General features: G+C 35.0%; 2 protein-coding genes across 3 annotated transcripts in view; both read right to left on the bottom strand.

Annotated features, from left to right (window-relative positions):
* TyrRS (Tyrosyl-tRNA synthetase) overlaps positions 1-12,844 on the bottom strand; it is an 89,778-nt gene extending 76,934 nt beyond the window's left edge. The window contains exon 1 of one of the 2 annotated variants that reach the window (XM_089108082.1): positions 12,761-12,844. The gene's annotated coding sequence lies outside the window, so the exon portion shown is untranslated. Of the gene's footprint in view, positions 1-12,721 lie in introns of both variants that reach the window. The other variant, XM_089108083.1, reaches the window with a different exon arrangement.
* TM9SF3 (transmembrane 9 superfamily protein member 3) overlaps positions 1-14,480 on the bottom strand; it is a 696,120-nt gene that overhangs the window by 184,658 nt on the left and 496,982 nt on the right. The gene's annotated exons all lie outside the window — the stretch shown is intronic.

Raw genomic sequence — 14,480 nt, forward strand, 5'->3', positions numbered from 1 at the left:
AAAGTTACTAGCATATGCAAGTATGCATAATTCCAGAGAAAGGGGGAGCCTCACCCCCCCCCCCCCAAAAAAAAAAGAATTATTTTATACTGAAGCTTTGAAGCTGTTAGCTAAACAAATACTAAATTTTGCCTTTTCAGAGTCACAGCTCTGAAATGCTAATTGTTTTGGACTGTGTTAAACTATTGGTTGTAAAATTTTAGGGGTTTCATTGCAACAGCAATCATGAATTCCAATGTCCTTATTAAGAGCCAAAGGAACAAGAACCTCTCCTGAAAACTGGCATTGCATCAAAATTTCAAGGTAGAAATTTATGAAGGGAAACAGGCTCCTTTATATACAGATTAATCAAAAAAAAACTTTTTGCACAAAATGAGTTTTTCAAAGAAAAAGTAAAGAGCTCCATTAAACCAAAAATGAACAAAATAGAATCAAATAATCTACCCAGCATACAAATACCACAGATCAGTATAAACAAATAAATGAAACCCAAAACAAACAGAAATTGAAATATGCAAACCCAAAACCAGCAGAAATTAACCGGAGTAGAGTTCTAAACCCTATGCTTTCTAAAAGCCAGAATATACTTAGTTCTTTACTGAAAAAAATTCAAATGAATTTACTGAAAAAATGTCCATTGTCAGTTTAATATACATATGCTGATATTTATTTCTTAAAATCTAAATTTTTTCAGTAACATACAAATTATATTCTGGCTTTCAGAAAGCAGAGAGTTTAGAACCCTATTCAAATTAATTTCTGCTCGTTTTGAGTTTGACTTGTTTTAATTTCTGTTTGTTTTAGTTTGCACAGTAAAGTGCAAACTATGTTCTGGCTTTGGGAAGGCATAGGGCTTTTGAGCCCTACTCATGTTAATTTCTGCTCGTTTTGAGTTTCATTTATTTATTGATACTGATTTGTGGTAGTTGTATGCTTGGTAGATTATTTGATTCCATTTTTGTTCATTTTGGTTTAATGGAGTTCTTCCCTTTTTTTAAAAAAACTTATTTTGTGCAAAATATTTTTTTCATTAATTTCTGTTCGTTTTATATTGACATAATCTTTTCAAGGGAGGAAGACTGAGCCTCTTCTGAAGTTAAACAACCATCCCTTCCATAAAAACCTTTAATATCCCCTGGGCACAACTTACAACCCTTGCTCCTAATCTCTGGGGTTTGTTTCAGCCCCAAAAGCCTTGTTATGATATTTAGACTATTTTGAATAGAATTATCTCAAAATTTCTATTAGACACAATTCGGGATAATATGACGTTTGTGTAGGGGTGAGAGGGTAGCTGTCCTCTGATCACTTTGACTCTTAAAAAGAGCACTAGAACGTCTGATTACCAATCCAATGAGCCCACTTTGAAGTTTATACAACCACACTTTCTATAAAAACCCTGTATGTCCCCAGTGCACAACTTACAAGCCTTGCCCCGAGGGCTGGGGGGATTTGTTATCCTCAAAGACGTAATTTCAAGACCTTTCTGATAGGCTTAACAAAATGGCTCTATCAAAATTTTTATTGGAAGTGTTTGGGGAAATGATAGGCGTTGAGGGAGACATTTGTCCACTGATCACTTTCGTTGAATAAAAAAGTCAATAGTCCTCTCAATTTCCAATCGAATGAGCCCTTTTTGAAGCTTCTATAACAAAACTTTCCATAAAAACGTTATATGCCCAAGGGCATAACTTACGACCCTTGTCATGAGGGCTATGGGGGGAGGGTTGTCATCCTCAAAGATATAATTTCCAGACCTTTCAACTACGTTGAACAAAATGACCATATCAAAATGTTGATCAGAGTTGTTTTGGGAAATGATGGGCTTTGGGGGGAAGTGATTCTCTCTCTGATTACTTTTGACTATTAAAAAGGGCAATTGCCCTCTCAATTTCTAATCGAAAAAGCCCCTTTTGAAGTTTTTACGACAGCACTTTTTATATGACATTATATGCCCCCAGGGAATAACTTACAACCTTATTCTTGAGGGCTGTTGGGGGTTGTCATACTCAAAAACATAATTTCCGGACCCTTCAACTACGTTCAACAAAATTGCTATATCAAAATGTGGATGGGAAGTGTTTAGGGGAATGATGGGTACGGGAGGGGGGGCATTCACCCTCCGATCGCTTTAGACTATTAGTAAGGACATTAGCCCTCTCAATTCCCAATTGAATGAGTCCTTTTTGAAGTTTCTACAACAACACTGGCAAAGACCTAATTCCCAGAACTTTCAACTATGTTGAGCAAAATGTCTATCACCAAATTTTGATTGGATGTGTTTGGGAAAATGGTAGGCTTGAGAGGGAGTTAGTTGCCCTTCAATCACTTTCAAATATTAAAAACGGTACTAGCGCGTTCTATTTGAATTCGAATTAGCCCTTCTAGAAGTTTCTAGGATATAGCTGTCTATAAAACCTTATATGCCCCCAGGGCATAACTTACAACCAATGCACTGAGGGCTGTGGGGGGGTGTCATCCTCAAAGACATAATTTACAGATTGGGCATAATTTACAACCCTTGCACTGACCTGTGTGGGGGGGTTGATGATGCTGAAAGCCATAATTTCCAGAATTTTCAAAGGCGTTGAGAGAAATGACTATCTCAAAATCTTGATTTGATGTGTTTGGGGAAATGGTGGGCATGAAAGGGGAATTAATTGCTCTCCAATTACTTTTGACTAGCCTGTTTAAAAGGACCTTAGCCCTCTCAATTTCCAATCAAATGAGCCTTTTCTGAAGTTTCTAAGACAACATTTTCTATAAAAAACCTTATATGCCCCAGGGCATAACTTACAACCTTAGCCCTGAGGGCTCTGAGAGGAGTGTCATCATCAAAGACCAAATTCCCAGAGCTTTCATCTACGTTGAACAAAATGGCTATCTCAAAATTTTGCTTGGATGTGTTTGGGGAAATGGTGAGCTTGAGAGGGGGGCTAGTGGCCCTTCAATCACTTTCGACTATTAAAAAGGGCACTAGCCCTTTTTGAATCGAATGAGCCCTTTTTGAATCGAATGAGCCCTTTTTGAAGTTTGTATGACAACACTTTCTATAAAAACCTCATACACCCTCAGAGTATAACATTCATTCCTCGTCCTGAGGGCTATGAGGAGAATGTCATCTTAAAAGACCTAATTTCCTGAACTCTTAACTACGCTCAACAAAATGAATATCTCAAAATTTTGATTGTATATGTTTGAGGAAATGGTGGGCGTGAGAGGGGGGTTAGTTAAGCTCCAATTACTTTCAACTATTAAAAAGGGCACTAGCCCTTTCAATTTTTAAACAAATGAGCCCATTTTGACGTTTTACAACAACGCTTTCTATAAAAACCTCATATGCCCCCAGGGTATAGCTTACAATCCTTACCCTGAGGGCTGTGGGGGGGGGGTGTCATCATCAAAGACTGAATTTCCAGAACTTTCAACTACGTTGAAAAAAATAGCTATCTCAAAATTTCGAGTATATATGCTTTGGAAAATTGTGGACGTGAGAGGGGGGTTAGTTGCCCTCCAATTACTTACGACTATTAAAAAGGTCACTAGCAATTTCAATTTCTATTAGAATGAGCCCTTTTTCTACAACAACACTTTCTATAAAAACCTTATATAACCAGGGCATAACTTACAACCCTTGCTTTGAGGGCTATTGGGGGGCTTGTTGTCCATAAAGACCTAATTTCCAAAACTTTCAACTATGTTGAACAAAATGGCTATTTAAAATTTTTGATTGAATGTTTGGTGAAAAGGTGGGGATGAGAGGGGGTTTACTTGCCCTCCTAACACTTTCGACTATTAAAAAGGGCAATAGCCCTTTGAATTTCCAATCGAATGCTCCCTTTTTCAAGTTTCTATGACAAAGCTTTCAATAAAAACCATATGCGCTCCCAGGGTATAACTTGTAACCCTTGCCCTGAGGGCTCTGAGGGGGTTATCATCCTCAGTGACCTAATTTCCAGAACTTTCATCTATGTTGAACAAAATGGCTACTTCAAAATTTTAATTGGATGTGTTTTGATAAATGGTGAGCGTGGAAGGGGTTTTAGTTGCCTTCAAATCAGTTTCGACTATTAAAAAGGGCACTAGCCATTTCAACTTCCAATTGAATGAGCCCCTTTTGAAGTTTCTACAACAATGCTTTCTATGAAGACCTTATATGCCTCCAGTGCATAACTTAAAACCCTACCCCTTGCCCTGAGGGTTGTCATCCTCAAAGACCTAATTTTCAGAACTTTAAACCACGTTGAATAAAATGGTTATCTCAAAAATTTTGATTGGATGTATTTGGGGAAAAGGTGGGCGTGAGAGGGGGTTTAGTTGCCCTTCAATCACTTTTGACTATTAAAAAGGATAATAGCCTTTTGAATTTTCAATTGAATGAGCCTTTTTTGAAGTTTCTACAACATGGCATTCTATAAAAATCTTACATGCCCCCAGGGCATACCTTAAAACCCCTGCCCTGAGGGCTGTGGGGGAGTGTCCTCCTCAAAAACATAATTTTTCTATCTGGAAATCAACTATGCTGAACAAAATGGCTATCTCAAAATTTTCACTGGATGTGTTTTGGGAAATGGTGGGCATGGAAAGGGTGTTAGTTGCCTTCCAATCACTTTCAACTATTAAAAAGGGCACTAGGCACTCCAATTTCCAATCAAATGAGCCCTTTTCAAAGTTTCTACAACAACTCCTTTGATACAAAGTGCCCTGGTCTAACACAAAAAAATAAATAATACATCACGCCAACATTGTTCTTTACTTAGACTAATTAAAAAAACTTTTTCTGCAAAATAAGTTTTTCAAAGAAAAGTAAAGAACTCCATTAAACAAAAAATGAGCAAAAATAAAATCAAATAATCTACCAAGCATGAAACTATCACAAATCAGCATCAATAAATAAATGAAACCTAAAACGAACAGAAAATACAATAAATAATTGAGTCAAACTCAAAATGAGCAGAAATTAACATAAGTTGGGCTCATAACCCCTATGCCTTCCTAAAGCCAGAACATAATTTGCACTTTACTGAAAAACAATTGAATGTTTTTATTTTTATAACTTTAATAAATCAATTAATATTAAAATTTTGATTACTAAATATCAGTATATTTATATTAAGCTGACAATGCACATTCATTTGCATTTTTTTCAGTAAAGGGCAACTAACCCCCCTCTCACGCCCACCTTTTCCCCAAAAACATCCAATCAAAATTTCAAGATAGCCATTTGGTTCAATGTAGTTGAAACTTCTGGAAATTAGGTCCTTGAGGATGACAACCCCCCCCCCCCATAGCCCTCAGGGTAAGGGTTGTAAGTTATGCCCTTTGGGCATATAAGGTTTTTATATAACGCGTTTTCATAGTAACTTCAAAAAGGCTCATTGGATTGGAAATTGAAAGGGATAATGCCCTTTTTAATAGTCGAAAGTGATTTGAAGGTAACTAACACCCCTTCCACACCCACCATTTCCCCAAAAACATCCAATCAAAATTTTGAGAGAGCCATTTGTTCCATGCAGTTTAAAGCTCATAAATTATACCTTTGATTAGAACACTCCCCCCACAGTCTTCAGAGCAAGGGTTATAAATTATTCCCTGGGGGCATATAAGCTTTTATTGAAATATTTGTTGTAGAAACTTGAAAAAAGGCTCATTCGATTGGAAATTCAAAGGGCTAATGCCCTTTTTAATAGTCTCAAAAATGATTTGAGGGCAACTAACCCCCCTCTCACATCTACCTTTTCCCCAAACACATTGAATCAAAATTTTTAGATAGCCATTTTATTCAACGTAGTTGAAAGCTTTGGAAACTAGGTCTTTAAGGATGATAACCCCTCCACCCCCACAGCCCTCATGACAAGGGTCGTAAGTTATGCCCTGGGGGCATATAAGGTTTTTATAGAAAGCGATGTTGTAGAAACTTCAAAAAGGCTTCATTTAACCGGGAATTGAAAGGGCTAGTGCCCTTTCAATAGTCGAAGTTGATTGAAGGGCAACTAACCCCCCTCTCATGCCCACCATTTCCTCAAACACATCCAATCAAAAATTTGAGATATCCATTTTGTTTAACATAGTCAAAAGTCCTGGAAATTAGGTCTTTTAGGATGATAACCCCACTAGAGCCCTCACTGCAAGGGTTGTAAGTTATGCCCTGGGAGCATATAAGGAATGGACCCTAATTTTTGCCCTGGGGGCATATAATGTAATGAATGGACCCTAATTTTTTCCCTGAATTCAGGGAAAATAACAAAAGTTTTGTTTACTATAAATCATGACTTTTTACTAGATTTCGGGAAGTTTACTAGATATTTTTTTTACTAGATCTAGTAAAATCCTACTGACGGTGGCAACCCTGCATTCATCAATAGCCTATGACAGGCTAACAAAAGACCAAAAAAATAACTGCTAGAGCAAACTTAACAGATTGCAAACTCCAATTAGCTAAATTCCTGAAAAAATTCTGTATCAAATGATATAACTTAATATGTAAATAGAGCACTTGGTCACACCAAAACAGTGATTTTGTATTTTTTTATTTTTAGCCACTAGGCAAATACTTCATCAAAATCCTATTTTTATGATGATTCCCTCCTTTTGACCCCCTTTTCAAAGTCCAAGCATTCTTTCTTAACAACTTGGGAAACTAAGAAAAACAAGTGTTTGCCCTTTGGATATCCCATTTCCTCTTATTAGTGCTTTCAGTGACTTCCTTTCAAAGCTCTTGTCTGTCCTTTCCAACAAGATGGCCGAGTCTGAGCAATTTGCACAGAAATGGAAACAGGGTTTCATAAAACTATTTAAAAAGGAAGATGGAAAGCCTGGTTTTCAAGGTGTTTGTCTTATTTCTCTCACTTCTATATTCTTGAAACTGAATGAAAGATTCCTTCTAGATTGGCTAAAGGGAAAAATCTTACCTCTTACTAACCTGAAGAAATTTGGGAACCTCAGAACCAGTTCTAACTCCCCCCCCCCTCCCCCCATTATTTTCTTTCTCTCATCAATTCCATTGGTAAAATTCTAAAAAAGCCTTATTCCTGGCTAAACTTAATTTCTATTGACGTTCAAAAACAACTTGGCATTGTTAGCCACAATATGTTAATTGAGAAACTTGTCACTGAATTCAATATTAGTTCTTTCCTGGTTAAAATGGTTACCTCCTTCTTACCAAATAGATTGCAGGTACCCAAATATCAGAGTCATAATTCTAATCACCTCCCTGTCCACAATGGAGTAACCCAAGGTACTCTCCTAGGTCCCCTCTTTTTTTCAGTTATGATCCCCACCTCACTAAGAAATTTCATGACAGATAGAAATTTGTCATGAGCAAACAAATGTTGAAACCTGCTATAGAAATTTAATGAGCATCCTCAATGACATTACAGATGATGCCCTGGACTAAGAAATGAGAGCAAATCTCTCTAAATTCATGATTGTGCCACTATTTCCTTAAATCCCTGGCCCATTTTCTTAATAGTATCCCTCCTGAAATTTCTGTGTACTATTCCAAATTACTTGGTGTCACAATTTCTTCTAATTTAAAATTAAATATCCATATTAAAGATAACATCCATATTTAGCTTCCTCCTTTATATCCTAAATAAATTTAGTATTCCTCTTCCTGCTCTGTAAGGATTTATGCCTGCTTTGTCCACCCACATTTTAGATAGAATTGTCCAGTTTGGCACCCTGGCAATACCCAGGAAGAATCAGAAACAAAATGAATCTATCCAAAAAAGAGCCTTGCAAATAATTTTCAAAGAAGGTAAGGATCTATCTTCTCTTCTTCCAAAAAAAAGAACTAAAGTGGAAACACTTGACTGAAGGAGAGTTATGTTATCCATTTTGAAAAAGATACAATAGGAAACCCTCACATAGAAGATATTCTCCCAAAAAGACACTCCTCATCCAGATTCCAGAAGCCTCAGGTTGTTTCTGAGCCTGCTCCTTTCTCCTCTCCCATTTGCTGCTTTACCTCCAGATATGAAAAAACCATTATCCTCTTCATTACAGGAAAAAATAAGCAAAGTGCCCTACCAGTTTCCCTCTTTTATTTTTTGGCAATGGTGCTGCACAACTTCTGTATTTCCTTACTTATTTTTCCCCTTCTTTTTTTCTCTCAAGTTTTTTTTATGTTTATTTATTATTATTTTTTAATTGATTTTAACTAGTTTCTATCTTTTTAACTTGCTCTGACATTTCCAAGTTTAATTATTGACTAACAAATGATTTTTCATTCTGATATTTTTGTTTTTAACTCTTTGCCAGTTTTTAAGTTTTCATTTTTTTCATGATTTTTGTCTTTTGTGTTTTTATCTATTAATTCAAAAAATACAATTTGACACTTTGAAGCTTCTGATAGTATTTTTGCAATAAATATCTTATCTATGGTTGCCAATTTGTTGCTTTGCTTTAAGATACAAAAAACGTGTGTTCCCTATATAACAGAATTTATAATAAAAAAACTACTAATCTACTGCTTGTAATTTGTGTATGTTTTCTTTTCTTCTCTTCTTATGCTTTCAATTACCTTTTTTAACTTACTGGTTTTACTTATTTTAGTTTTTTTGGCATGTCATGGCCTGTATATATAGGTTTGTCAATTTTTTTTGTTGATTGTTTTTTGACAATCTTGATAAACTGACAGTCAATTATTTTGCCAGTTTTATGTAATGATTGTCTTTAAACCTTTTTTTTTTATCTTATTCTGTTTTGACACCAAAATATAAAATTGGCCAGGCTAGTGATAGGCCTAGCTCTTTTTTTAAATAAACATTATCTTAGCTTTCAGATTTCAACAATGACACTTCATCCAGCAATATTGCTTTGACTGAGAAATATTGTAGACATACCAATTTTTTTCTAAAATATTTGCAAATATTCATTTGCAGAAAATATTATAAATCTTTGAGAAATATTACAAATCTACAAATTTTTTGGCAATTCATAGATAACACCATTTCTGAAATATTTGCAAATATACAAATTGCAAATCTGTTTGTCAAATAGTATCATTTTTTATCAAATCTGGTAGCTGTGCTTTAGATAAAATGTTATCAAAAATGATTAAGAAACATAAGTGAAGAAATAGTATTGATGTGATTAACTGAAACTTGCTATATATTATAAAGTTAGAATTTCACCATTTCTTGTCTTTAAGTTTTTATACAGCCTAGAGCTGCATGAGACTATTATGGGGGGTATCAAAAAACAAACAAACAAAAATAAGAATTAACATAAATTGGGAATCTATAAATGTCTCTTCTTTTTGTTCTAGCATTTCTCCTTCTTGAGAGCTGCTATTCTAGACCAAACATTTGCACAAGATTAGGTACTGTTCAAGTACTAGGTGTCTTACTCGGCCTTACAGATAGGATCCTGATGACATCTTGTAAGGAAATGGTATTGATGTTATTAACTGAAACTTGCTATATATTATAAAGTTAGAATTTCACCATTTCTTGTCTTGAAGTTTTTATACAGCCTAGAGCTGCATGAGACTATTATGGGGGTTATCAAAAAAACAAACAAACAAAATAAGAATTAACATAAATTGGGAATCTATAAATGTCTCTTCTTTTTGTTCTGGCATTTCTCCTTCTTGAGAGCTGCTACTCTAGACCAAACATTTGCACAAGATTAGGTACTGTTCAAGTACTAGGTGTCTTACTCAGCCTTACAGATAGGATCCTGATGACATCTTGTAAGGGCATTATGAATAAAATAGTGTTGGAAAGATAGGCATCTAGTAGCAAGTGCATTTATCATAGAATACTCTAGAGACAGGACTGTGAAGATAACTTCAAAGGCTCTGTATCAATGTTAGATAAAATTCTACTGTAGCTACTTTTGGATACCTTTGAAAGCCATTAGGTTAGGAAAATAGAACTTTCAGGGATGGGTCTACAGGCTGAAATATGTCCAAGGAAGATATTTTTAAGTACCTACCTCCACTGCTTCTCTCTCTATAGGGTCCAGAAATTTGCCTATACCACAGGTCTATTACCTATTGAAATTTTCACAAAACAACATTTTACCTTAAATTTTAGTTATCAGTTTCTTTTTCTCTGGCTTTAGTTCTGAAAATGCAATTCCTGCTATTTGAGTAGAATTTTAAGCCATATCAATGTTTGTTTTTTTTTCTAAATTAAGGAAATGTATTTGCATATCTGAAATTTGCCTACATGATCATGGAAAGGGCTTAAATTTGGAAAATGAAACTTTCAAGGATGGGTCTACAGGCTAAAGTATGTCCCAGCAAGATATTTTGAAGGACCTATCTCCTTCTCTCTCTAGAGGGTCCTGACCTTTGATGACCTTTAAAAATGTATGTGTTATAAAAGTGAAACCTTGCAAAATAGATCTTCTGCTTAAATGAAGTACAACAAAATTGTTTTCAGCTTCACAACTTTGCTCAATCCCAATTTATAAGGTTTTAAAGATATACAAATACATTTCATAAATTTTGAAAAAAAAACAACATTGATATGGCTTAAAATTCTACTCAAATAACAGGAATTGCATTTTCAGAACTAAAACCAGAGAAAAAGAAACTGATAACTGAATATTAGGGTAAAATGTCCTTTTGTCAAAATTTCATTCCCTCCTTTTGACCCCCTTTTCAAAGTCCAAGCATTATTTCTTAACAACTTATGGCTCTTACAAACCTCTTCAAAATTTTAACCTTCTTTCTTTTGGTATGTGGCTGTATACAGAAGATTGGTCTACTATTTACAATTTACTAAATCTTGATGAAAAAAGTGCTTGTTTCCACAAATGGCTAAATGATAAATATCTAATTTCATTTGCAGAAAATAAAACACATTAAAAATCCTCTAGTGATAAACCCTTCATTAATCAACCTGTAAAGACACTACAGTAAGAAGAAAAAAAATTTATCTTTTTAGAAATGGTAAACTGGATGAAGCTAATAAACTAAGAAAAACACTAAAAAGTAAATCAAACAGTAATATGTAATCTGCTAGATCTTACTACCTAAATAAGGTCAAAGAGCTGTTTACTAATAAACCAAAAAATTGGTATTCTGAGGCTGAAATGCTGTGCAACAGGAGTCTTGACTAGCTTAACTTTAATCAACCTGTGTTTAACCTTTGGTCTATTTAGCCTTTGTGTTTAATCTGACTATGGGTTCAAAGATAAATAGAGTAACACAAATATTTAACCTTATTCTACTATCATTCTCATGTGAGGTATACAACAAGATTGTATTAGCCTATCAATTACCAACAGATTATTTTTTCCCTTCTTTCCCCTCTATTTTTTGTCTAAAATCAAAAGAACGATTGGGAAACTAAGAAAAACAAGTGTTTGCCCTTTGGATATCCAATTTTCTCTTATTAGTGCTTTCAGTGACTTCCTTTCAAAGCCCTTGTCTGTCCTTTCCAACAAGATGGCTGAGTCTGAGCAATTTGCACAGAAATGGAAACAGGGTTTCATAACACTATTAAAAAAGGAAGACAAAATCCTGGTTTTCAAGGTGTTTGCTTTATTTCTCTCACTTCTATATTCTTGAAACTGAATGAAGGATTCCTTCTAGATTGACTAAAGGGAAAAATCTTACCTCTAACTAACCTGAAGAAATTTGGGAACATCAAAACCAGTTCTACTCCCCCCCCCCCGAATGTTGAAATATATACCCTGATTTGGTATATATAGGGGGGGGGGGTTAAAATTCATTTCTGATAGAAATGATTATTATATTTGTAATCAGCATAAAAAAGGCAATGAATGGTATATTCACTTTAGTTGTTACTCAATAATATGATTTGGTAAATATTTACCCATCCCTGAAAGTTTCATTTTCCTAGCCTAACTTAACCCCTTTCCAAGATAGCCAAAAGTAGCTAAAGTAGAATTTTACTGTTTACTTTATTCATAAGTCAATAATATGAACTGCAAAAAATTTACCAGGTTAGCTTCAGTCTAATGAACAAATAATACAAACTAGAGGCCTAGAACAGCCTAAGCTATTTTCCTTAATCTAAAATTTTGAGTTACCTATTTATAATCAAAATGGTCAATATCTATGAAATCATATTATTGAGTTAGGAATAAAGTGAATACACCATTCGATGCCTTTTTTATGCTGATTACAAATATAATGAGCATTTCTATCAGAAATGTATTTCATTCCCCCCCCCCCTATTAAGGCTATAGGGTAAGACACCCAGTAGTCGGCCACCTGCCTATTCTTGGACAGAATGTAACTAACAGGGAACCTAGCTCTAGGCTAATGTGCTTAGAAAGTTTTCATACAAAGACAAAGCTGGTTTCCCTGGTCACTATTAGATATCCATATGGATTTATTGATTATTGGATTTTATTGACCATAGCCTATGGATTTTATGACTATTAGATATCCATATGGATATCTAATAGTGACCAGGGAAACCAGCTTTGTCTTTGTATAAAAATTTTCTAAGTACATTAGCCTAGAGCTAGGTTCCCTGTTAGTTACATTCTGTCCAAGAATAGGCAGGTGGCCGACTACTGGGTGTCTAACCCTACCTAACCTAACCCTGAATTGGCCTATATAGGGGGGGGGCTGAAACTCATTTCCGATAGAAATGCTTATTATATTCGTAATCAGCATAAAAAAAGGCATCGAATGGTGTATTCACTTTTGTCCTAACTCTATAATATGATTTCGTAGATATTGACCATCAAAATTAGGCTAGGCATTAATGAGCGGCCACTTATTCGATACCTTTTTTCGGAGATAGTTCAATCAACTTATAAAATATACCTTCCACCAATTATGAATTTCTAAAATTTAGAATTAGGAATTTCAAAAATCTTCTTCTTCTATTTAACAGCAGGCGGGCTTTTCAGTAAAAATCCCTTCTTCTAATTCACAGCAGGCGGGCTATTCAGTTGGTACTATTTAGCCCTCTTCTTTTTGCTTCACTCTGTGGGCTACAGAGCTACTGTCTTGATTGTCTCTTATTTATTAGATATTCTCAGATATCTTTCAGCAGATCTTTTGACTCAAGGAGTTCAAATATAAGATGATAGATATCGATTTCTGTGCTCTGTGTGCAGGTATAGTTGGCTAGGCTCTTGGCTGATAGTGAGATTTTGTGGTGTTTGAAGCATTTTAACAGTTTACAAAGCAAGGTATGTTGTGCAGATGTCAGCATATTACATTCAAATAGGCACTGGCAAATTGTTTCATTATTCATATTACAATGCCTGCAAAGAGGGGACAGGGGAATTGAACCACTTGAATTAGAAAACTTATATGAGAATGCAAGGAAATTTAGTCCATTTGTTCCAGAACGAATTCTATGAAAAATTTTAGAAAGATACTTATTGGGAAAGGGGGAAAGGATAGGATTAATCTTATTAAAATTAATATATGATAGCCTCCATTGGTAAATATCTCTAATTGGGATTGGTCTCCCACTTGGCTGGTCAATAATTATAGCATTTTTTAATATTTCATCAATCTGATGATTACCACTTATGCCAGAGTGGCTAGGAATGTACTGAAAATAAGTTTTTATGCCACTTGAAGCAATATTATCAATAATACTGAGACAAAGATAAGTGTCAATGTCCAACTTATATTGTGGAGCTGAGGCCAACAACTCAAGGCTTGATAGAGAGTCGGAATATATGATAATATTATTTGAATTTGCAATCAAAGGTTGGTTTTCCTTAAGGTGTTCTAATGCCATAATTATGGCATTTAACTCAGCAGACATTATAGATAAATTATTATATAATCTCTCGCCCATTGCAATTTTCAGGTGGGGAAGGAAAACATCACTTGCAACCTTCTCATTCATTTTTGACCCATCAAAAAATATTTGGAAGTGATTTTATAGGTAATTGTATCACGTTCGGCAATTTTTTTCTGGACAAAAGCAATGGGGGTTAAATCTTTATTCCACTTCGAGACGTCATTATTTATTATGGGACTTGACCAATTCCATGGGGGGGATCGGGGGAAATTGGGTGCAATAGACATTGCTGGTATGGGGAACTTCTTCTGAATATTGGCATACTCGTCTGCAATACCTCTATACATGGCAGGATTTCTTAACCAATTATGTAATGTGTGTGAGCTATTTGATTCAATTTTTGTAAGATGTTTTGTCAAGAGAAACCTACGTTTCTCCCTTATTGTTGTTAATCCACTCTCCGTAAGCAGAAACTTGGTGCTTGTGGGTTTCCTAAGACCAAATATGAGGCGTATTATATCATTTTGTGTTGTTTCAATTTTTTGCGTCTGGGTCTTTGCACATGCACCATATACGATGACCCCATTGTCAATACGGGGTCATGTATGTAATTTATAAAACTGGAGTAAGGTTTTCTCTTTACATCCCTAGGGTGTGGAAAGAAGTCTTTTTAGTATATTTGTTTTTCTATAGCATTTTTTTATTGTGTTTGAAATGTGGAGGTGGAAATTATGTTTTTGGTCAAGCATGAGACCAAAAATTCTGGCAAAATTCTGAAAT

The sequence above is a fragment of the Artemia sp. Qi Xiang Cuo genome, chromosome 2, assembly GCF_049724085.1.
Source record: "Artemia sp. Qi Xiang Cuo chromosome 2, ASM4972408v1, whole genome shotgun sequence".
NCBI lineage: Eukaryota > Metazoa > Arthropoda > Branchiopoda > Anostraca > Artemiidae > Artemia > Artemia sp. Qi Xiang Cuo.